Here is a 25,015-nt window from a genome sequence, read left to right on the forward strand (position 1 = left end):
AAGGATATTTAATAGTTTCTTCAACTTCAAGTTTATGCTGTTGAAAACTTTTTCTAAATAAATAAACGCTAAATACATTGGTGGCTTATTTACTATACATATCTTTCATGGTCAACTTTACTATGCACAGTTAAACCTAGGTTATCATTTATATTATATCATTAGGCATTTCTCAAAATCTTTTAAGACCAACCCTTTTTCATAATGTGTATCATTTATTATCTTAAATAATTTCCTTTTTCTAGACCTAGGGTACGATTACACAATTCATTAATCTCTGCTTTTGCTTTCTATTATTTTCTCCAGTTCAGAGAAGTGTGAATATTATTAAATATTATTTATTACAAAATATATTATAAATTAAAGGTTTTTTTTCTTTTATATTCTATTAAGAGGACGCCACGCACGCACGTGTTGTCTTCTTCGTACAAGTGCGTAGCATATTAGCAAATTGTACGCTCAGCAAATCTCGTTTATCTCCTTCAAATTAAAATTTAGAGTGAATTAACCTTTAATAAAAATTAAAGAAAAGGTTATTACTGAGGGCGTCTCATGGGCTTTTTATTATATTTTAATTTTAAACCGAGTTATGAATATTTTAAAATTGTAAATTATTTTTATATCTAAAAAGACCCATAACTCGGTTTAAAATTAAAATATAATAAAAAGCCCATGAGATGCTAAATTTTAAATTAATGGAGATAATAGATAATCGTGAACTCCTGAGCGTAAAATTTGCTATGCTACGCACTTGTACGACGGAGACAACACATTCGGATGTGACGTCCTCTTAAAGTCTTAACCAGTCAAATATGCTTTTGAGTTACATGATGCATTACAAATATTGCTCATGAAATTTGAGTTATTTCTAATGGAATTACAATTTATATAAATTATAAAATTCTTTACTATAATTTTGAAAAAAGGTAGTCCTTTATACAGGAATGGGCAAATTATCAACAACAAAAAAACTAATTAATTACAAATCACAAATTACACTAAATACCAGTAATTAATTACATGATTGTAGAACATTTAATTACAAATTACAAAATTCTATTACTTATAACAATTACCAATTGCATAAAAAAATTGTATTAGTTATTAAATTAATTTTTAATAATATTAATATTATTATATAAAAAGTGTATAAATTTAATCAAAAAAACAAAAAAAAACATTAGAAAAATATAGGTATTCAGTGACGGATGACATGAGATGGTTACTAAAGCTTGTACATAATTTAGTGTACAATTTGTATATCGTACAGTACGATTGTCAATTTATACATAGAACATGGACAATTAAGATAGTATAAAAGTATAATATTATATCTGTCAACATGTCTATATTATCTGTATTTTGTATTAATGTTCATCATAAAATTATACTTTAATATCGGTGGCGAGTGTTTGAAAACTTATGCGGTATAATTTATATGTATATTTTACATAGTAGAAAATCCTAAATTCTAAATTTTTATCATTGGAAAATTGTAATTCTTTATACCAATTACAAATACAAATTAATCAATATTTTTATAATTAATTACCAATTACAAATTACTTAAGTAATTGAATTCTTGTAATTGAAAAGTGCCCAACCCTGCTTGTATAAATAAAATAAGAAAGGTATGTTAAAAATGATTAGCTATATTAAAAAATATAATAAAAAGAATACTATGATAATATGAATATTAATATTTTAACTACATAACTTGTAGAATATAGATTTTAATAATAAGTTTGAGAATTAGTTTATTATACATTTATACCTAAGAACCAAATTTATATATTCAAAATACATCAAGCATTATATGTATTATGAAGAATTATTTGATGTTATCAAATCATAATAAAATATGCGAAAAAAATGCTTTTTATTAATATATTCTCTTGACATAAAAATAGTCGTTTATGTGTAAAATAATACAAAACAAAACTGATATAAATGAGTATAATATGATAAAAAATAATAATATGCAAAACATAAGCAAAATAATGCATGTTAAAAAAATTGATTAAATTATATTAATAACAATGAGCTATTTTTAATTACAAACATTTTTGAGAACAGTTAACAACTATATTATGATCCATGTGTTCTGGCATCATATTTGTACCACTGTCAGTTAATATGTTTTTATATGTGCTAAATGACCGTTCAACGTCAACTGAAGTTACGGGAAAATCAATCGATATATCATCAAATATTCTTTATTGTGCAAAATATTCTTTATATTCTTTTATCTTGAAATATTATCAAATATGCTAAAAAAACTTTTGCCATTAATTAACCGGTTTCATAATTTGTAAAGATTTCTAACCCCCACTTTACTGCATAGCCTCAAAAAAATATGTAAAAGAATATAATTCCGGCCTCTGCTCATGATCATTTGTTTTATATGTGTAATATTTATTAATTTATGGAAGAATGCTTAAACAAAAATTTAATAACTGTAGGTATGATTTTAATTCATCTTTATAGGAGGTGGTTTCTGTTGATGTATCTTGTGTTGCTGGCAAATGAATTGATACATTTTCTTATAAATATGACTTTAGTGTTGAAGTTTTGAAATAAATGATGAACTGATTGTGGCTTTACTTTGTTTTGCAGATATCTAGTGGTGGGCAGCTGAAACATAATACAAAATATAATTGAAGGTTTAATTTGAATTTGTGAATAATTATGGCGGTGTTTTTAAAGAAAAAAATTAAAGTTACTTCATAAAATATAAGTAGTTAAATATTCGTCTGCAGATATGTTTAATATCTTATGTATTGTAATATGTTTTTAAATGTACTTCTCGACATTTTGGGGCACATATATTATTTTATTGATTTTTATGTATTTTTGATCTCAAAGCTACATTATAATTTTTATGTGACCATAAATGATGTTGCTTAACTAAAATAAAAAAAAATGCTTTGATACCATTCATAAGTTTAAATAATTATTGTAGTATGTTTCAAATCGTTATTACATACTGTACGACACATTGTTTCATGTGAATTATTTAAATATGTATGTTCAGAAGCTAATATAATTGTTTGGTTGTAATTTATGTCATTAACTTTGCCTGGTAAATAAATTTGAATCCAATATGTTATTAAAATTCAGTCGGTACCTGCATTTATTTTTTAAAACTTTATATTTTACATTATTTATTTGAATCATTTATACAGTGGAATGATGACTGGAATGTTGTTTTTAATACTTACATTGCATCTACATCAGTTAAAATTATGAATGGATTCCTCCACCTTGTATCTAGTTTATGGAAAAAAATGTGTCATATATAAATTCATAAATTTCATATTTTCTTAATTAACACGTTTGTCTGTTAATGATTTGCATGAATTTATTATATAAATAATATATTATAATTATAATGGATGATAACATATGGCTTCTATTGTTTTAATGTTATCTAAATATGGTACAGAGTTTTATAAGTTGAAATTTGGTGTGAATTGTTTATTGAAGAGAGGTTGGGGATTAAAAACCTTAAATTGTGGGTTAAAAATTATGAAAATTCTGGGCCTGGGGATAGAGTTTTTAAGAATGAAACACATTTTGAATAGTTATTTACTGTATTGCTTTGATTAATCTTAATTGTTTCTTTTATTTTTTACCTATTTTTATGCTGTTACAACATCATTCTGGTTGATAAATGTGCGACAAGAACATTATAAAATATAAAATATTTGATTGATGGACAGATCACGGATAATATATTTTTTTAAAGATGTATATTCAATAATATTGTAAGCAGTTTTTCAGATATTAATTTAGAGTATAATAGTACTTTCTTAATATATACATTTAATTATCGACCTTCTATAACGGTATAAGACAAACTTGTGTAAAAGCATAGAACATTAATTTTCTATGGTTGAAGGTAGAGAATTACAATTTACTTAAACACAAGATATACAAACTACGAAATGAAATAATAAAAAAAACAAATTTTAACATACTACATAATTGTATTACCAGTTAATAACAGTTCATTTTACATTACTTTATTTACAGGCCGCGTACTTATACAAAATTACTAACTACACCATCGAATAAAAAAAATATAAACATAAATTTTTTTTTAACTTTGGCGGGCTGGTCTCAAGCGGACATTTCAGCGATAAAGCGTTCCTAACATCATGCCTTACCGCCAAGCTTACAGCATTAATTAGTACGCAACGAAATAAAAACAATTAATGTGGAGTGGCGAGTTTTGCTTCAATAATATTTTATGATACCTAATATAAGAATGGATAGGACATCGGGCTTATTAAAAAGAATAAATTGATAACATTTTTGAGGTTATAAAGATTTATTTATTATTGATAACTGTAGCAAAATGTTATCAATCAGAAGAGGAGAAGAAGTTTTTAAGTAATAATTAATATTATATACTAATAAGAATTATACAATTTTAAAACAATAAAAATCTATAATATAGTGTTAAACGGAAAATATATTGTTATTTCATATTTTTATGGAAGATAACATTAGAATCTTAAAATATCAATTTTTGTTATCTAACTTTCATAAAGAACTCTTATATAGTCTATCTCTCTATCGTAGATATTGAACTTTCTTCCCCAAAAAAGACCGCAACCTCTTGCGAAGTCAGCATACGCAACTTGTCCTATCCATTTTTATAATATCTATGCTTGTTACCTAAAATAATTTATCGATTCATCCCCGTGTGATAAGATTGCACAAGGCTTATCTATTAGCAATGAAGAATTCTTTTCACCCGTTAAACCACCCTAACCAAGCTACCAAACAAAGTTATTTTAAGAGAACATAATAGTAAAATACACTTAATTAGATATGTTATTAAAATTCGATTAACTTTGTAGAGCCACCCAAACATTTACCTCTGATTTTGGTACGTATTTGTCAATTTAGTCCTGAGTGCTTGGAGCTTAGACATGTAATGGGAAGATGCACTGCTGACAAACATTGTACCAACTGCATCGATCCGTTATCATACCTAATTCATCGAGCGTTCATTAGGCTTGAACTAAAATGGGTCTTAACTAGCATAATTATCATGTTAACTAGGTGTCGACAAGAGTGTGAATGTACACCTGACTAATATTTTAATGTTTAAAACGAAAAGATTGTATACAGTTCAATTTTCTAGGTTAATATGGAACAGAGGAAGGGCATATCCTAGTCTTAGCTGATACATACAACAATCCAATGACCGTAGAACTTAAAGACTCGGTGTCCAAATCGCTAATGCTGTTGAGGTATGTATAATGACAGTTCATAGCAAAATATCTTATATTCCAATCAGAAGAACAAATTATATTATATTATATATAATTAATAACCTAACTAATAATTTTTACATTATATATTTGTATCTAATTTATACATTTGTTAGTTACTTACCTATTTAATAATTTAAAAAAAAAAACCTATGATTTTGTATATTTTTTTTATCTGTTTTATTCTGGTATTGAGACAGTTTTTAACACTAATTCTTAACTAAAATGATTTAGTTAAGTATCTAGGTAGTAAAAATGTACATTTGTACCTACCATATATAAGGCTATAAAAATAGATACAAAAACATTAGCCATGTAAAAATAAGTAAAGCAAGGTGATGAAGTAGACATTATTTCAACTGATTAATTCAGTTATATTTTATTTATATATTTTTATAATATTTTTTTTTCTCATCATAATTTATGGAGAAATAGTTTTTTTAAATGATTTATTTATTTATGTTTTAGATATGTATTAAGTAAGTAATTGGATACCCTATAAAACTGGAAGCTAAAAACATTTAAAAATAAGAAGAGCCGAGCAAAAGTTTTGTATTAAGTTATTGAAGTCGAATTCAAGTAAATGGTTTTGTCATTTTCTTAACTTTTGGCATATGATAGATTTATTGGACACGATTTTCAACTATACCTAAATAAGTTATATTTTATTTTGCTTATTTTGTGAAAAACACAACTTGTTAAATTTTTTTTTAAGATATCCTAGGTAGAAGCATAATTTCAATAAATCACTTTAACTTAATAAATATTTTGAATTTTTTAACACATATTTTTCTAATTTAAACACATATATCTGTATCCTATTCATTATATATTTATACACCATACAACTATAGAATAGTATTTTTTTTAAATTATAAGTAATGTGACAAGTTGATTTAACTGTTGGTGAAAAAATAATACTTGTATTATAAATTAATATATAAGCATTATATCATAAGTAATTATAATTATATTTATATACTATTTAAATATGGTTTTTAACTTCTGATTTATCATAGAACAGTATAAATAAGCCTTAAAAATTTTTAAAATGTGTCAAGTATATACATTAAAATATCCAAAATTATATGTTTAATGTAGGCATATATAGAAGAATTGATATAACAAGCTGACTATAGTCGACATGTAGAAATAGACATGAGAAGGACTGGCTTTTAAAGTTTTAACAGAGAAGAATGGCAAACTAGATTTGGTACGACAAGATAAGGCTTTTAGTTGAAAATAAGTTATATTTAAGCTTAATGTTCCCTCAAATATATTTTTTTAATTACTTTATATGAAACTGTAAGTATGTTGTCTTTTTCATTAGGTTATTCCATTTTTTAAGTAAAAGATCTTTTGTGAAGGCCAATAACCTGACATGATTGTACATTTTATTTTTACAATATGAATATTTGATTATTGAAATGGCACTGTACGAGTGATGTATATGTATATCATAGACATATAAATATAATAGACTAGGAATTATAGCTTGGAGATTCAAGGGGATGTGTGGGTCAGATCACAAACTCAAACCAGAAAATATTTTCAAAGTATAATAGAGCAGATTTCAACTGTGGCTCAACCTACGTTATACATTTTATATGTTTTATATCATTTCTATAATTTAGACCACGTTGTACTTTGTTTTTTTGTTTATACTTTATATTCTAAGGAACTACGGTGGAAAAAAAGAACAAAATGTGAGGCTCTTGAAACACAAATTAAGATATTATCACTGATAATATTATAGTTGTTTTAATTCCTAGTGAAAAGTGTAGATATTATTGCAAGCAATATATGAATAATTAATAACATTATAAAATTACTCTTATATTACTGAGTGTTGAAAATAAGGTGAAAATCAAATATAAATCCATATTCACTTACAAGTTTTTAGCTATTTAAGCTATAACTAAACTGCAATGTAGTATATAAAACATATAGAAATGGTGGCGGAGGGTGTAAATCCCTCTACGATTCTGTATTACATAGTGTGGAATACATTAGAACAGAGTTTTTAAATTGTCGGATTTAGCTCCTTTCCTTAATAATTTCTAGTTTGAACACTAATTCACTGATTAGATTTCGCAGTTTGATAACATATTATTAATTTTTTTTGACAGTATCAAATAGTTGAGTTTAATGTCTATGTTGGAAAACCGCAAATGACCAACTGTCCACTGTTCAAGATATTTACCTTTGAGGCGACTTTGTTGCACCATAATATTGTTGATGTACATTTTCTAAGAAAAAAAACGAAAACATACAGTTAATGATGTAAGTAAAATTTTTTTACATAATTAATAATTATTTTTTTTAATTTTAATTTATTTTAATTGGGTATGTTAATGATGATTGCAGCAGCAATTTTGAGCATCTAAGAAATTTAAACTGAGAAATTGAGATACTATTTTAATAGATACGGGTGCTGTATATCATTTAATACCCAACATCTTTATTTCCAACTTCACAATATACAATCCTTAATTAATAATAATTAACAAAACCACATAACAAGATAAAATGAAATAAACAAAATTATAAAGTTTCTTGAAGAGGAGGACAAGATTGAATTAGTAATATCAAGAAATACGAAACAAATAATTAGCATATGGCTGAGAAATATGTTCATTTAAATAACAGCATAAAAATAGGTAAAAAATAAAAGAAACAATTAAGATTAATCAAAGCAATACAGTAAATAACTATTCAAAATGTGTTTCATTCTTAAAAACTTTATCCCCAGGCCCAGAATTTTCATAATTTTTAACCCACAATTTAAGGTTTTTAATCCTCAACCTCTCTTCAATAAACAATTCACACCAAATTTCAACTTACAAAACTTTGTACCATATTTAGATAACATTAAAACAATAGAAGCCATATGTTATCATCCATTATAATTATAATATATTATTTATATAATAAATTCATGCAAATCATTAACAGACAAACGTGTTAATTAAGAAAATATGAAATTTATGAATTTATATATGACACATTTTTTTCCATTAACTAGATACAAGGTGGAGGAATCCATTCATAATTTCAACTGATGTAGATGCAATGTAAGTATTAAAAACAACATTCCAGTCATCATTCCACTGTATAAATGATTCAAATAAATAATGTAAAATATAAAGTTTTAAAAAATAAATGCAGGTACCGACTGAATTTTAATAACATATTGGATTCAAATTTATTTACCAGGTAAAGTTAATGACATAAATTACAACCAAACAATTATATTAGCTTCTGAACATACATATTTAAATAATTCACTTGAAACAATGTGTCGTACAGTATGTAATAACGATTTGAAACATACTACAATAATTATTTAAACTTATGAATGGTATCAAAGCATTTTTTTTTATTTTAGTTAAGCAACATCATTTATGGTCACATAAAAATTATAATGTAGCTTTGAGATCAAAAATACATAAAAATCAATAAAATAATATATGTGCCCCAAAATGTCGAGAAGTACATTTAAAAACATATTACAATACATAAGATATTAAACATATCTGCAGACGAATATTTAACTACTTATATTTTATGAAGTAACTTTAATTTTTTTCTTTAAAAACACCGCCATAATTATTCACAAATTCAAATTAAACCTTCAATTATATTTTGTATTATGTTTCAGCTGCCCACCACTAGATATCTGCAAAACAAAGTAAAGCCACAATCAGTTCATCATTTATTTAAAAACTTCAACACTAAAGTCATATTTATTAGAAAATGTATCAATTCATTTGCCAGCAACACAAGATACATCAACAGAAACCATACACACCTCCTATAAAGATGAATTAAAATCATACCTACAGTTATTAAATTTTTGTTTAAGCATTCTTCCATAAATTAATATATATTACACATATAAAACAAATGATCATGAGCAGGGGCCGGAATTATATTCTTTTACATATTTTTTTGAGGCTATGCAGTAAAGTGGGGGTTAGAAATCTTTACAAATTATGAAACCGGTTAATTAATGGCAAAAGTTTTTTTAGCATATTTGATAATATTTCAAGATAAAAGAATATAAAGAATATTTTGCACAATAAAGAATATTTGATGATATATCGATTGATTTTTCCGTAACTTCAGTTGACGTTGAACGGTCATTTAGCACATATAAAAACATATTAACTGACAGTGGTACAAATATGATGCCAGAACACATGGATCATAATATAGTTGTTAACTGTTCTCAAAAATTTTTGTAATTAAAAATAGCTCATTGTTATTAATATAATTTAATCAATTTTTTTTAACATGCATTATTTTGCTTATGTTTTGCATATTATTATTTTTTATCATATTATACTCATTTATATCAGTTTTGTTTTGTATTATTTTACACATAAACGACTATTTTTATGTCAAGAGAATATATTAATAAAAAGCATTTTTTTCGCATATTTTATTATGATTTGATAACATCAAATAATTCTTCATAATACATATAATGCTTGATGTATTTTGAATATATAAATTTGGTTCTTAGGTATAAATGTATAATAAACTAATTCTCAAACTTATTATTAAAATCTATATTCTACAAGTTATGTAGTTAAAATATTAATATTCATATTATCATAGTATTCTTTTTATTATATTTTTTAATATAGCTAATCATTTTTAACATACCTTTCTTATTTTATTTATACAAGCAGGGTTGGGCACTTTTCAATTACAAGAATTCAATTACTTAAGTAATTTGTAATTGGTAATTAATTATAAAAATATTGATTAATTTGTATTTGTAATTGGTATAAAGAATTACAATTTTCCAATGATAAAAATTTAGAATTTAGGATTTTCTACTATGTAAAATATACATATAAATTATACAGCATAAGTTTTCAAACACTCGCCACCGATATTAAAGTATAATTTTATGATGAACATTAATACAAAATACAGATAATATAGACATGTTGACAGATATAATATTATACTTTTATACTATCTTAATTGTCCATGTTCTATGTATAAATTGACAATCGTACTGTACGATATACAAATTGTACACTAAATTATGTACAAGCTTTAGTAACCATCTCATGTCATCCGTCACTGAATACCTATATTTTTCTAATGTTTTTTTTTGTTTTTTTGATTAAATTTATACACTTTTTATATAATAATATTAATATTATTAAAAATTAATTTAATAACTAATACAATTTTTTTATGCAATTGGTAATTGTTATAACTTATAAGTAATAGAATTTTGTAATTTGTAATTAAATGTTCTACAATCATGTAATTAATTACTGGTATTTAGTGTAATTTGTGATTTGTAATTAATTAGTTTTTTTGTTGTTGATAATTTGCCCATTCCTGTATAAAGGACTACCTTTTTTCAAAATTATAGTAAAGAATTTTATAATTTATATAAATTGTAATTCCATTAGAAATAACTCAAATTTCATGAGCAATATTTGTAATGCATCATGTAACTCAAAAGCATATTTGACTGGTTAAGACTTTAAGAGGACGTCACATCCGAATGTGTTGTCTCCGTCGTACAAGTGCGTAGCATAGCAAATTTTACGCTCAGCAGTTCACGATTATCTATTATCTCCATTAATTTAAAATTTAGCATCTCATGGGCTTTTTATTATATTTTAATTTTAAACCAAGTTATGAGTCTTTTTAGATATAAAAATAATTTACAATTTTAAAATATTCATAACTCGGTTTAAAATTAAAATATAATAAAAAGCCCATGAGACGCCCTCAGTAATAACCTTGCCTTTAATTTTTATTAAAGGTTAATTCACTCTAAATTTTAAATTGAAGGAGATAAACGAGATTTGCTGAGCGTACAATTTGCTAATATGCTACGCACTTGTACGAAGAAGACAACATATGCGTGCGTGGCGTCCTCTTAATAGAATATAAAAGAAAAAACACCTTTAATTTGTAATATATTTTGTAATAAATAATATTTAATAATATTCACACTTCTCTGAACTGGAGAAAATAATAGAAAGCAAAAGCAGAGATTAATGAATTGTGTAATGGTACTCTAGGTCAAGAAAAGGAAATTATTTAAGATAATAAATGGTACACTTTATGAAAAAGGGTTGGTCTTAAAAGATTTTTAGAAATGCCTAATGATATAATAAATATATATAATATATAATATAAATGATAACCTAGAAGAAGTCAGAAATATATTAAATTTTGGTTTAGAAAAAATAAGGAATCATCGGAGGTTTAACTGTGCATAGTAAAGTTGACCATGAAAGATATGTATAGTAAATAAGCCACCAATGTATTTAGCGTTTATTTATTTAGAAAAAGTTTTCAACAGCATAAACTTGAAGTTGAAGAAACTATTAAATATCCTTAAAGATGAAAGGATAATCAAAAAGTAATAATATGTAATAAACAACAATATTATTTAAATAAAATTTATTTGCATAAATATGTAATCCTTTGCTGACCAATAGGACTTTTAAGTCCGCTTTCTTTTTACACGTATTTAATTAAATATTCTATAATATGATTATTAGTTTTAGTATTATTAAAAAAAAAAACTCTATTTTTTCGAAATTTTATTTACCGATATGCCTAAAAATCCACGTTTTTTTCTGAAATTATTTTGTTTTCCTCAACAATTTTGAAAACTGTAGTAAAAATTTAAATTTCACTTTTTAAAAGTAGGTGATTAGATTCATCTTTCTAAAAGAAAACATAAGCAAGTTGAAAATCAAAGCATTATTTAGACAACTTATCATGTTAAAATTTAACAAAACACACAGATAAATAATTTTAATATATTCATCGTTCAGTTCATAATTTTAAATACTCCAGTCAAGGTACATAGTCGAGAGGTTGACTAAATTGGTGGGTACTGAGTAGTTGTTGGGTGTATCAATGGACGTGTTAGATTTGAATTCAATGATAGATTATTTCATACGAAAATCGATTTTGAACGGAGATGCTGTGTGAGCATTCATGTCTAAATAATCGAATTAAAAAATTAAAAAATTGCTTGGCATTAAATATCAATAACATCGTAAAAAAATTAAAATCAAATAGGCTAGGTCGGAATAATATCACGGAAGCAATGCTGTTTCTTCGGTTCAAAGTGGGAAAAAAATCAAAATAATTCTAGTGGGAATATATTTTGAATACAAAATCGAGGGAACTCGAGTCATCTAATAATAATGCTAAGCAATTTTCTAGTTAAGTATTTATACTTAAATGATGTCCATGGGTATTAGGTACACACTACGAGTGTATGAAGTTGCACACCCACTAAACAATACGAGTTTACCCTGCCGATACTCATATATATCCCTAGTACTTGACCACTCGTCGTTCGAACAACGATCAACCAACAAGTGGAAACTACAGAAACGCAACCCCCTGTGCATGGCACCCTGGTACTCGGCTCGCGGTTTTGTCACATCTAAAACCACGGTGCGGGAAGATCAAACGGTATTCGTAGACGGAAGATCGCGAGAGAAGTCATATAGAATCCAACTAACGAATAATAACAAGTAAAAAATAGGGAAACGCAACCACCAGTGCATGGATTCCTGATACGCTGCTCGCGGTTTTGTTACCTCATTTCCATTGTTCGGGTCGATCACACGATGTGCCGTGCGCTGGTCTGTCAAAGCAACAAGAAGGAATCCAGTATGAACCAGAGAAACGCAACCCTCTGTGCATGGCACCCTGGTACTCGGCTCGCGGTTTTGTTACATAACTTCCCTGGTTCGGGCAGATCAAAAGGTATTTGTAGCCCGAGGACCGCGAGGGAAATCATTATTTTATTTTTATTATAAGATAGGTAGTAGGAACAACCTCGGGCGTTTTTTCTTTTTTTTTTTAATAATATATAAATAAAGTACATTGTAGTAGGTGGCGCACCACTAGTGTACGACACGATGTAATTGCGCACAAACCGATGCGCATGTTTCCCCGCCATAACCACCCGGCTACAACTCAACTACCTATTAAACTGCCCAACATTTATTAGATGACTCGAGCTCCCAATAAGTTTGAAACGCTGAACACATTTTTTAGAATAATACTGTTTCCCATAAATAAAAAAAATAAACAATGAATTATATACATTTTAATAGGCAATCATAATATCATTTTATGATGAATGTGTTGTTGGATAAAAATTAATTCACCACAGCTTGCCCATAAGTATACTGTTATATATTCAAAATATATTCCCATTATAATTATTTTGACTTTTTTTTTTCCATTTTCAACCGACGACACAGCATTGCTCCCGTGAATTTATTTTGACCTAACCTAAGAGTTTGATTTTAATTATTTTACAATGTTATTCATATTTAATGAAAAGCAATTTTCTAGTTAAGTATTTATACTTAAATGATGTCCATGGGTATTGAATACACACTACGAGTGTATGAAGTTGCACACCCACTAAACAATACGAGTTTACCCTGCCGATACTCATATTTATCACTGGTACTTGACCACTCGTCGTTCGAACAACGATCAAAAAACAAGTGGAAACTAGAGAAACGCAACCCTCTGTGCATGGCACCCTGGTACTCGGCTCGCGGTTTTGTTACCTCATTTCCATTGTTCGGGTCGATCAAACGATTTGCCGTGCGCTGGTCTGTCAAAGCAACAAGAAGGAATCCAGTATGAACCAGAGAAACGCAACCCTCTGTGCATGGCACCCTGGTACTCGGCTCGCGGTTTTGTTACATAACTTCCATGGTTCGGGCAGATCAAAAGGTATTTGTAGCCCGAGGACCGCGAGGGAAATCATTATTTTATTTTTATTATAAGATAGGTAGTAGGTACAACCTCGGGCGTTTTTCTTTTTTTTTAATAATATATAAATAAAGTACATTGTAGTAGGTGGCGAACCACGAGTGTACGACACCATGTAATTGCGCACAAACCGATGCGCATGTTTCCCCGCCATAACCACCCGGCTACCAACTCAACTACCTATTAAACTGCCCAAAATTTATTAGATGACTTGAGCTCCCTCGATTTTGTATTCAACATATATTCCCAGTAGAATTATTTTGTTTTTTTTCCCACTTTGAACCGACGAAACAGCATTGCTTCCGTGATATTATTCCGACCTAACCTATTTGATTTTAATTTTTTTCCGATGTTATTGATATTTAATGCCAAGCTATTTTTAATTTTTTAATTCGATTATTTAGACATGAATGCTCATACAGCATCTCCGTTCAAAATCGATTTTCGTATGAAATAATCTATCATTGAATTCAAATCTAACACGTCCAATGATACACTCAACAACTACTCAGTACCCACCAATTTAGTCAACCTCTCGACTATGTACCTTGACTGGAGTATTTAAAATTATGAACTGAACGATGAATATATTAAAATTATTTATCTGTGTGTTTTGTTAAATTTTAACATGATAAGTTGTCTAAATAATGCTTTGATTTTCAACTTGCTTATGTTTTCTTTTAGAAAGATGAATCTAATCACCTACTTTTAAAAAGTGAAATTTAAATTTTTACTACAGTTTTCAAAATTGTTGAGGAAAACAAAATAATTTCAGAAAAAAACGTGGATTTTTAGGCAAATCGGAAAATAAAATTTCGAAAAAATAGAGTTTTTTTTTAATAATACTAAAACTAATAATCATATTATAGAATATTTAATTAAATACGTGGAAAAAGAAAGCGGACTTAAAAGTCCTATTGGTCAGCAAAGGATTACATATTTATGCAAATAAATTTTATTTAAATAATATTGTTGTTTATTACATATTATTACATTTGGATTATCCTTTCATCATTAAGGATATTTAATAGTTTCTTCAACTTCAAGTTTATGCTGTTGAAAACTTTTTCTAAATAAATAAACGCTAAATACATTGGTGGCTTATTTACTATACATATCTTTCATGGTCAACTTTACTATGCACAGTTAAACCTAGGTTATCATTTATATTATATCATTAGGCATTTCTCAAAATCTTTTAAGACCAACCCTTTTTCATAATGTGTATCATTTATTATCTTAAATAATTTCCTTTTTCTAGACCTAGGGTACGATTACACAATTCATTAATCTCTGCTTTTGCTTTCTATTATTTTCTCCAGTTCAGAGAAGTGTGAATATTATTAAATATTATTTATTACAAAATATATTATAAATTAAAGGTTTTTTTTCTTTTATATTCTATTAAAAGGACGCCACGCACGCACGTGTTGTCTTCTTCGTACAAGTGCGTAGCATATTAGCAAATTGTACGATCAGCAAATCTCGTTTATCTCCTTCAATTTAAAATTTAGAGTGAATTAACCTTTAATAAAAATTAAAGGCAAGGTTATTACTGAGGGCGTCTCATGGGCTTTTTATTATATTTTAATTTTAAACCGAGTTATGAATATTTTAAAATTGTAAATTATTTTTATATCTAAAAAGACTCATAACTCGGTTTAAAATTAAAATATAATAAAAAGCCCATGAGATGCTAAATTTTAAATTAATGGAGATAATAGATAATCGTGAACTGCTGAGCGTAAAATTTGCTATGCTACGCACTTGTACGACGGAGACAACACATTCGGATGTGACGTCCTCTTAAAGTCTTAACCAGTCAAATATGCTTTTGAGTTACATGATGCATTACAAATATTGCTCATGAAATTTGAGTTATTTCTAATGGAATTACAATTTATATAAATTATAAAATTCTTTACTATAATTTTGAAAAAAGGTAGTCCTTTATACAGGAATGGGCAAATTATCAACAACAAAAAAACTAATTAATTACAAATCACAAATTACACTAAATACCAGTAATTAATTACATGATTGTAGAACATTTAATTACAAATTACAAAATTCTATTACTTATAACAATTACCAATTGCATAAAAAAATTGTATTAGTTATTAAATTAATTTTTAATAATATTAATATTATTATATAAAAAGTGTATAAATTTAATCAAAAAAACAAAAAAAAACATTAGAAAAATATAGGTATTCAGTGACGGATGACATGAGATGGTTACTAAAGCTTGTACATAATGTAGTGTACAATTTGTATATCGTACAGTACGATTGTCAATTTATACATAGAACATGGACAATTAAGATAGTATAAAAGTATAATATTAAATCTGTCAACATGTCTATATTATCTGTATTTTGTATTAATGTTCATCATAAAATTATACTTTAATATCGGTGGCGAGTGTTTGAAAACTTATGCGGTATAATTTATATGTATATTTTACATAGTAGAAAATCCTAAATTCTAAATTTTTATCATTGGAAAATTGTAATTCTTTATACCAATTACAAATACAAATTAATCAATATTTTTATAATTAATTACCAATTACAAATTACTTAAGTAATTGAATTCTTGTAATTGAAAAGTGCCCAACCCTGCTTGTATAAATAAAATAAGAAAGGTATGTTAAAAATGATTAGCTATATTAAAAAATATAATAAAAAGAATACTATGATAATATGAATATTAATATTTTAACTACATAACTTGTAGAATATAGATTTTAATAATAAGTTTGAGAATTAGTTTATTATACATTTATACCTAAGAACCAAATTTATATATTCAAAATACATCAAGCATTATATGTATTATGAAGAATTATTTGATGTTATCAAATCATAATAAAATATGCGAAAAAAATGCTTTTTATTAATATATTCTCTTGACATAAAAATAGTCGTTTATGTGTAAAATAATACAAAACAAAACTGATATAAATGAGTATAATATGATAAAAAATAATAATATGCAAAACATAAGCAAAATAATGCATGTTAAAAAAAATTGATTAAATTATATTAATAACAATGAGCTATTTTTAATTACAAACATTTTTGAGAACAGTTAACAACTATATTATGATCCATGTGTTCTGGCATCATATTTGTACCACTGTCAGTTAATATGTTTTTATATGTGCTAAATGACCGTTCAACGTCAACTGAAGTTACGGGAAAATCAATCGATATATCATCAAATATTCTTTATTGTGCAAAATATTCTTTATATTCTTTTATCTTGAAATATTATCAAATATGCTAAAAAAACTTTTGCCATTAATTAACCGGTTTCATAATTTGTAAAGATTTCTAACCCCCACTTTACTGCATAGCCTCAAAAAAATATGTAAAAGAATATAATTCCGGCCTCTGCTCATGATCATTTGTTTTATATGTGTAATATTTATTAATTTATGGAAGAATGCTTAAACAAAAATTTAATAACTGTAGGTATGATTTTAATTCATCTTTATAGGAGGTGGTTTCTGTTGATGTATCTTGTGTTGCTGGCAAATGAATTGATACATTTTCTTATAAATATGACTTTAGTGTTGAAGTTTTGAAATAAATGATGAACTGATTGTGGCTTTACTTTGTTTTGCAGATATCTAGTGGTGGGCAGCTGAAACATAATACAAAATATAATTGAAGGTTTAATTTGAATTTGTGAATAATTATGGCGGTGTTTTTAAAGAAAAAAATTAAAGTTACTTCATAAAATATAAGTAGTTAAATATTCGTCTGCAGATATGTTTAATATCTTATGTATTGTAATATGTTTTTAAATGTACTTCTCGACATTTTGGGGCACATATATTATTTTATTGATTTTTATGTATTTTTGATCTCAAAGCTACATTATAATTTTTATGTGACCATAAATGATGTTGCTTAACTAAAATAAAAAAAAATGCTTTGATACCATTCATAAGTTTAAATAATTATTGTAGTATGTTTCAAATCGTTATTACATACTGTACGACACATTGTTTCATGTGAATTATTTAAATATGTATGTTCAGAAGCTAATATAATTGTTTGGTTGTAATTTATGTCATTAACTTTGCCTGGTAAATAAATTTGAATCCAATATGTTATTAAAATTCAGTCGGTACCTGCATTTATTTTTTAAAACTTTATATTTTACATTATTTATTTGAATCATTTATACAGTGGAATGACTGGAATGTTGTTTTTAATACTTACATTGCATCTACATCAGTTAAAATTATGAATGGATTCCTCCACCTTGTATCTAGTTTATGGGAAAAAATGTGTCCAAACATTTTATCTGTAGACATAATTAAATTTCTGGGATAAATGTGGATAAATTCATATATTTCAGATTTTCTTAATTAACACGTTTGTCTGTTAATGATTTGCATGAATTTATTATATAAACAATATATTGTAATATATTATAATTATAATGGATGATAACATATGGCTTCTATTGTTTTAATGTTATCTAAATATGGTACAGAGTTTTATAAGTTGAAATTTGGTGTGAATTGTTTATTGAAGAGAGGTTGGGGATTAAAAACCTTAAATTGTGGGTTAAAAATTATGAAAATTCTGGGCCTGGGGATAGAGTTTTTAAGAATGAAACACATTTTGAATAGTTATTTACTGTATTGCTTTGATTAATCTTAATTGTTTCTTTTATTTTTTACCTATTTTTATGCTGTTACAACATCATTCTGGTTGATAAATGTGCGACAAGAACATTATAAAATATAAAATATTTGATTGATGGACAGATCACGGATAATATATTTTTTTTAAAGATGTATATTCAATAATATTGTATGCAGTTTTTCAGATATTAATTTAGAGTATAATAGTACTTTCTTAATATATACATTTAATTATCGACCTTCTATAACGGTATAAGACAAACTTGTGTAAAAGCATAGAACATTAATTTTCTATGGTTGAAGGTAGAGAATTACAATTTACTTAAACACAAGATATACAAACTACGAAATGAAATAATAAAAAAAACAAATTTTAACATAATACATAATTGTATTACCAGTTAATAACAGTACATTTTACATTACTTTATTTACAGGCCGCGTACTTATACAAAATTACTAACTACACCATCGAATAAAAAAAATATAAACATAAAATTTTTTTTAACTTTGGCGGGCTGGTCTCAAGCGGACATTTCAGCGATAAAGCGTTCCTAACATCATGCCTTACCGCCAAGCTTACAGCATTAATTAGTCCGCAACGAAATAAAAACAATTAATGTGGAGTGGCGAGTTTTGCTTCAATAATATTTTATGATACCTAATATAAGAATGGATAGGACATCGGGCTTATTAAAAAAAATAAATTGATAACATTTTTGAGGTTATAAAGATTTATTTATTATTGATAACTGTAGCAAAATGTTATCAATCAGAAGAGGAGAAGAAGTTTTTAAGTAATAATTAATATTATATACTAATAAGAATTATACAATTTTAAAACAATAAAAATCTATAATATAGTGTTAAACGGAAAATATATTGTTATTTCATATTTTTATCGAAGATAACATTAGAATCTTAAAATATCAATTTTTGTTATCTAACTTTCATAAAGAACTCTTATATAGTTTATCTCTCTATCGTAGATATTGAACTTTCTTCCCCAAAAAAGACCGCAACCTCTTGCGAAGTCAGCATACGCAACTTGTCCTATCCATTTTTATAATATCTATGCTTGTTACCTAAAATAATTTATCGATTCATCCCCGTGTGATAAGATTGCACAAGGCTTATCTATTAGCAATGAAGAATTCTTTTCACCCGTTAAACCACCCTAACCAAGCTACCAAACAAAGTTATTTTAAGAGAACATAATAGTAAAATACACTTAATTAGATATGTTATTAAAATTCGATTAACTTTGTAGAGCCACCCAAACATTTACCTCTGATTTTGGTACGTATTTGTCAATTTAGTCCTGAGTGCTTGGAGCTTAGACATGTAATGGGAAGATGCACTGCTGACAAACATTGTACCAACTGCATCGATCCGTTATCATACCTAATTCATCGAGCGTTCATTAGGCTTGAACTAAAATGGGTCTTAACTAGCATAATTATCATGTTAACTAGGTGTCGACAAGAGTGTGAATGTACACCTGACTAATATTTTAATGTTTAAAACGAAAAGATTGTATACAGTTCAATTTTCTAGGTTAATATGGAACAGAGGAAGGGCATATCCTAGTCTTAGCTGATACATACAACAATCCAATGACCGTAGAACTTAAAGACTCGGTGTCCAAATCGCTAATGCTGTTGAGGTATGTATAATGACAGTTCATAGCAAAATATCTTATATTCCAATCAGAAGAACAAATTATATTATATTATATATAATTAATAACCTAACTAATAATTTTTACATTATATATTTGTATCTAATTTATACATTTGTTAGTTACTTACCTATTTAATAATTTAAAAAAAAAAACCTATGATTTTGTATATTTTTTTTATCTGTTTTATTCTGGTATTGAGACAGTTTTTAACACTAATTCTTAACTAAAATGATTTAGTTAAGTATCTAGGTAGTAAAAATGTACATTTGTACCTACCATATATAAGGCTATAAAAATAGATACAAAAACATTAGCCATGTAAAAATAAGTAAAGCAAGGTGATGAAGTAGACATTATTTCAACTGATTAATTCAGTTATATTTTATTTATATATTTTTATAATATTTTTTTTTCTCATCATAATTTATGGAGAAATAGTTTTTTTTAATGATTTATTTATTTGTTTTAGATATGTATTAAGTAAGTAATTGGATACCCTATAAAACTGGAAGCTAAAAACATTTAAAAATAAGAAGAGCCGAGCAAAAGTTTTGTATTAAGTTATTGAAGTCGAATTCAAGTAAATGGTTTTGTCATTTTCTTAACTTTTGGCATATGATAGATTTATTGGACACGATTTTCAACTATACCTAAATAAGCTATATTTTATTTTGCTTATTTTGTGAAAAACACAACTTGTTAAATTTTTTTTTAAGATATCCTAGGTAGAAGCATAATTTAATAAATCACTTTAACTTAATAAATATTTTGAATTTTTTAACACATATTTTTCTAATTTAAACACATATATCTGTATCCTATTCATTATATATTTATACACCATACAACTATAGAATAGTATTTTTTTAAAATTATAAGTAATGTGACAAGTTGATTTAACTGTTGGTGAAAAAATAATACTTGTATTATAAATTAATATATAAGCATTATATCATAAGTAATTATAATTATATTTATATACTATTTAAATATGGTTTTTAACTTCTGATTTATCATAGAACAGTATAAATAAGCCTTAAAAATTTTTAAAATGTGTCAAGTATATACATTAAAATATCCAAAATTATATGTTTAATGTAGGCATATATAGAAGAATTGATATAACAAGCTGACTATAGTCGACATGTAGAAATAGACATGAGAAGGACTGGCTTTTAAAGTTTTAACAGAGAAGAATGGCAAACTAGATTTGGTACGACAAGATAAGGCTTTTAGTTGAAAATAAGTTATATTTAAGCTTAATGTTCCCTCAAATATATTTTTTTAATTACTTTATATGAAACTGTAAGTATGTTGTCTTTTTCATTAGGTTATTCCATTTTTTAAGTAAAAGATCTTTTGTGAAGGCCAATAACCTGACATGATTGTACATTTTATTTTTACAATATGAATATTTGATTATTGAAATGGCACTGTACGAGTGATGTATATGTATATCATAGACATATAAATATAATAGACTAGGAATTATAGCTTGGAGATTCAAGGGGATGTGTGGGTCAGATCACAAACTCAAACCAGAAAATATTTTCAAAGTATAATAGAGCAGATTTCAACTGTGGCTCAACCTACGTTATACATTTTATATGTTTTATATCATTTCTATAATTTAGACCACGTTGTACTTTGTTTTTTTGTTTATACTTTATATTCTAAGGAACTACGGTGGAAAAAAAGAACAAAATGTGAGGCTCTTGAAACACAAATTAAGATATTATCACTGATAATATTATAGTTGTTTTAATTCCTAGTGAAAAGTGTAGATATTATTGCAAGCAATATATGAATAATTAATAACATTATAAAATTACTCTTATATTACTGAGTGTTGAAAATAAGGTGAAAATCAAATATAAATCCATATTCACTTACAAGTTTTTAGCTATTTAAGCTATAACTAAACTGCAATGTAGTATATAAAACATATAGAAATGGTGGCGGAGGGTGTAAATCCCTCTACGATTCTGTATTACATAGTGTGGAATACATTAGAACAGAGTTTTTAAATTGTCGGATTTAGCTCCTTTCCTTAATAATTTCTAGTTTGAACACTAATTCACTGATTAGATTTCGCAGTTTGATAACATATTATTAATTTTTTTTGACAGTATCAAATAGTTGAGTTTAATGTCTATGTTGGAAAACCGCAAATGACCAACTGTCCACTGTTCAAGATATTTACCTTTGAGGCGACTTTGTTGCACCATAATATTGTTGATGTACATTTTCTAAGAAAAAAAACGAAAACATACAGTTAATGATGTAAGTAAAATTTTTTTACATAATTAATAATTATTTTTTTTAATTTTAATTTATTTTAATTGGGTATGTTAATGATGATTGCAGCAGCAATTTTGAGCATCTAAGAAATTTAAACTGAGAAATTGAGATACTATTTTAATAGATACGGGTGCTGTATATCATTTAATACCCAACATCTTTATTTCCAACTTCACAATATACAATCCTTAATTAATAATAATTAACAAAACCACATAACAAGATAAAATGAAATAAACAAAATTATAAAGTTTCTTGAAGAGGAGGACAAGATTGAATTAGTAATATCAAGAAATACGAAACAAATAATTAGCATATGGCTGAGAAATATGTTCATTTAAATAACAGCATAAAAATAGGTAAAAAATAAAAGAAACAATTAAGATTAATCAAAGCAATACAGTAAATAACTATTCAAAATGTGTTTCATTCTTAAAAACTTTATCCCCAGGCCCAGAATTTTCATAATTTTTAACCCACAATTTAAGGTTTTTAATCCTCAACCTCTCTTCAATAAACAATTCACACCAAATTTCAACTTACAAAACTTTGTACCATATTTAGATAACATTAAAACAATAGAAGCCATATGTTATCATCCATTATAATTATAATATATTATTTATATAATAAATTCATGCAAATCATTAACAGACAAACGTGTTAATTAAGAAAATATGAAATTTATGAATTTATATATGACACATTTTTTTCCATTAACTAGATACAAGGTGGAGGAATCCATTCATAATTTTAACTGATGTAGATGCAATGTAAGTATTAAAAACAACATTCCAGTCATTCCACTGTATAAATGATTCAAATAAATAATGTAAAATATAAAGTTTTAAAAAATAAATGCAGGTACCGACTGAATTTTAATAACATATTGGATTCAAATTTATTTACCAGGCAAAGTTAATGACATAAATTACAACCAAACAATTATATTAGCTTCTGAACATACATATTTAAATAATTCACATGAAACAATGTGTCGTACAGTATGTAATAACGATTTGAAACATACTACAATAATTATTTAAACTTATGAATGGTATCAAAGCATTTTTTTTTATTTTAGTTAAGCAACATCATTTATGGTCACATAAAAATTATAATGTAGCTTTGAGATCAAAAATACATAAAAATCAATAAAATAATATATGTGCCCCAAAATGTCGAGAAGTACATTTAAAAACATATTACAATACATAAGATATTAAACATATCTGCAGACGAATATTTAACTACTTATATTTTATGAAGTAACTTTAATTTTTTTCTTTAAAAACACCGCCATAATTATTCACAAATTCAAATTAAACCTTCAATTATATTTTGTATTATGTTTCAGCTGCCCACCACTAGATATCTGCAAAACAAAGTAAAGCCACAATCAGTTCATCATTTATTTCAAAACTTCAACACTAAAGTCATATTTATTAGAAAATGTATCAATTCATTTGCCAGCAACACAAGATACATCAACAGAAACCATACACACCTCCTATAAAGATGAATTAAAATCATACCTACAGTTATTAAATTTTTGTTTAAGCATTCTTCCATAAATTAATATATATTACACATATAAAACAAATGATCATGAGCAGGGGCCGGAATTATATTCTTTTACATATTTTTTTGAGGCTATGCAGTAAAGTGGGGGTTAGAAATCTTTACAAATTATGAAACCGGTTAATTAATGGCAAAAGTTTTTTTAGCATATTTGATAATATTTCAAGATAAAAGAATATAAAGAATATTTTGCACAATAAAGAATATTTGATGATATATCGATTGATTTTCCCGTAACTTCAGTTGACGTTGAACGGTCATTTAGCACATATAAAAACATATTAACTGACAGTGGTACAAATATGATGCCAGAACACATGGATCATAATATAGTTGTTAACTGTTCTCAAAAATGTTTGTAATTAAAAATAGCTCATTGTTATTAATATAATTTAATCAATTTTTTTTAACATGCATTATTTTGCTTATGTTTTGCATATTATTATTTTTATCATATTATACTCATTTATATCAGTTTTGTTTTGTATTATTTTACACATAAACGACTATTTTTATGTCAAGAGAATATATTAATAAAAAGCATTTTTTTCGCATATTTTATTATGATTTGATAACATCAAATAATTCTTCATAATACATATAATGCTTGATGTATTTTGAATATATAAATTTGGTTCTTAGGTATAAATGTATAATAAACTAATTCTCAAACTTATTATTAAAATCTATATT

The 25,015-nt window shown here is 26.1% G+C and overlaps 3 long non-coding RNA genes across 3 annotated transcripts in view; 1 reads left to right on the plus strand and 2 right to left on the minus strand.

Annotated features, from left to right (window-relative positions):
• The window catches only part of LOC149057241 (uncharacterized), a 66,042-nt gene extending 41,320 nt beyond the window's left edge, over window positions 1-24,722 (plus strand). The window contains exons 15-26 of the long non-coding RNA XR_016191097.1: window positions 5,156-5,264; window positions 5,754-5,864; window positions 6,387-6,498; window positions 7,415-7,568; window positions 20,314-20,422; window positions 20,910-21,020; window positions 21,542-21,653; window positions 22,570-22,723; window positions 23,466-23,514; window positions 23,587-23,745; window positions 23,826-24,009; window positions 24,099-24,722. This is a non-coding gene — a long non-coding RNA (uncharacterized LOC149057241). The remainder of the gene's footprint in view (window positions 1-5,155; window positions 5,265-5,753; window positions 5,865-6,386; window positions 6,499-7,414; window positions 7,569-20,313; window positions 20,423-20,909; window positions 21,021-21,541; window positions 21,654-22,569; window positions 22,724-23,465; window positions 23,515-23,586; window positions 23,746-23,825; window positions 24,010-24,098) is intronic.
• LOC149057244 (uncharacterized) lies at window positions 2,053-3,252 on the minus strand. The gene is made up of 3 exons (XR_016191128.1): window positions 2,988-3,252; window positions 2,724-2,907; window positions 2,053-2,634 (listed from the first exon to the last, which is right to left on the minus strand). It is a non-coding gene; the product is annotated as an uncharacterized LOC149057244 (long non-coding RNA).
• On the minus strand, window positions 17,122-18,227 carry LOC149057245 (uncharacterized). Its single transcript, XR_016191136.1, has 3 exons — window positions 18,095-18,227; window positions 17,831-18,014; window positions 17,122-17,741 (listed from the first exon to the last, which is right to left on the minus strand). It is a non-coding gene; the product is annotated as an uncharacterized LOC149057245 (long non-coding RNA).
• Window positions 24,723-25,015: the final 293 nt, after the last annotated feature.

Source organism: Diuraphis noxia, unplaced genomic scaffold (genome assembly GCF_037042655.1).
Source record: "Diuraphis noxia isolate RWA-SAM2 unplaced genomic scaffold, SU_Dnox_SAM2 contig0003, whole genome shotgun sequence".
NCBI lineage: Eukaryota > Metazoa > Arthropoda > Insecta > Hemiptera > Aphididae > Diuraphis > Diuraphis noxia.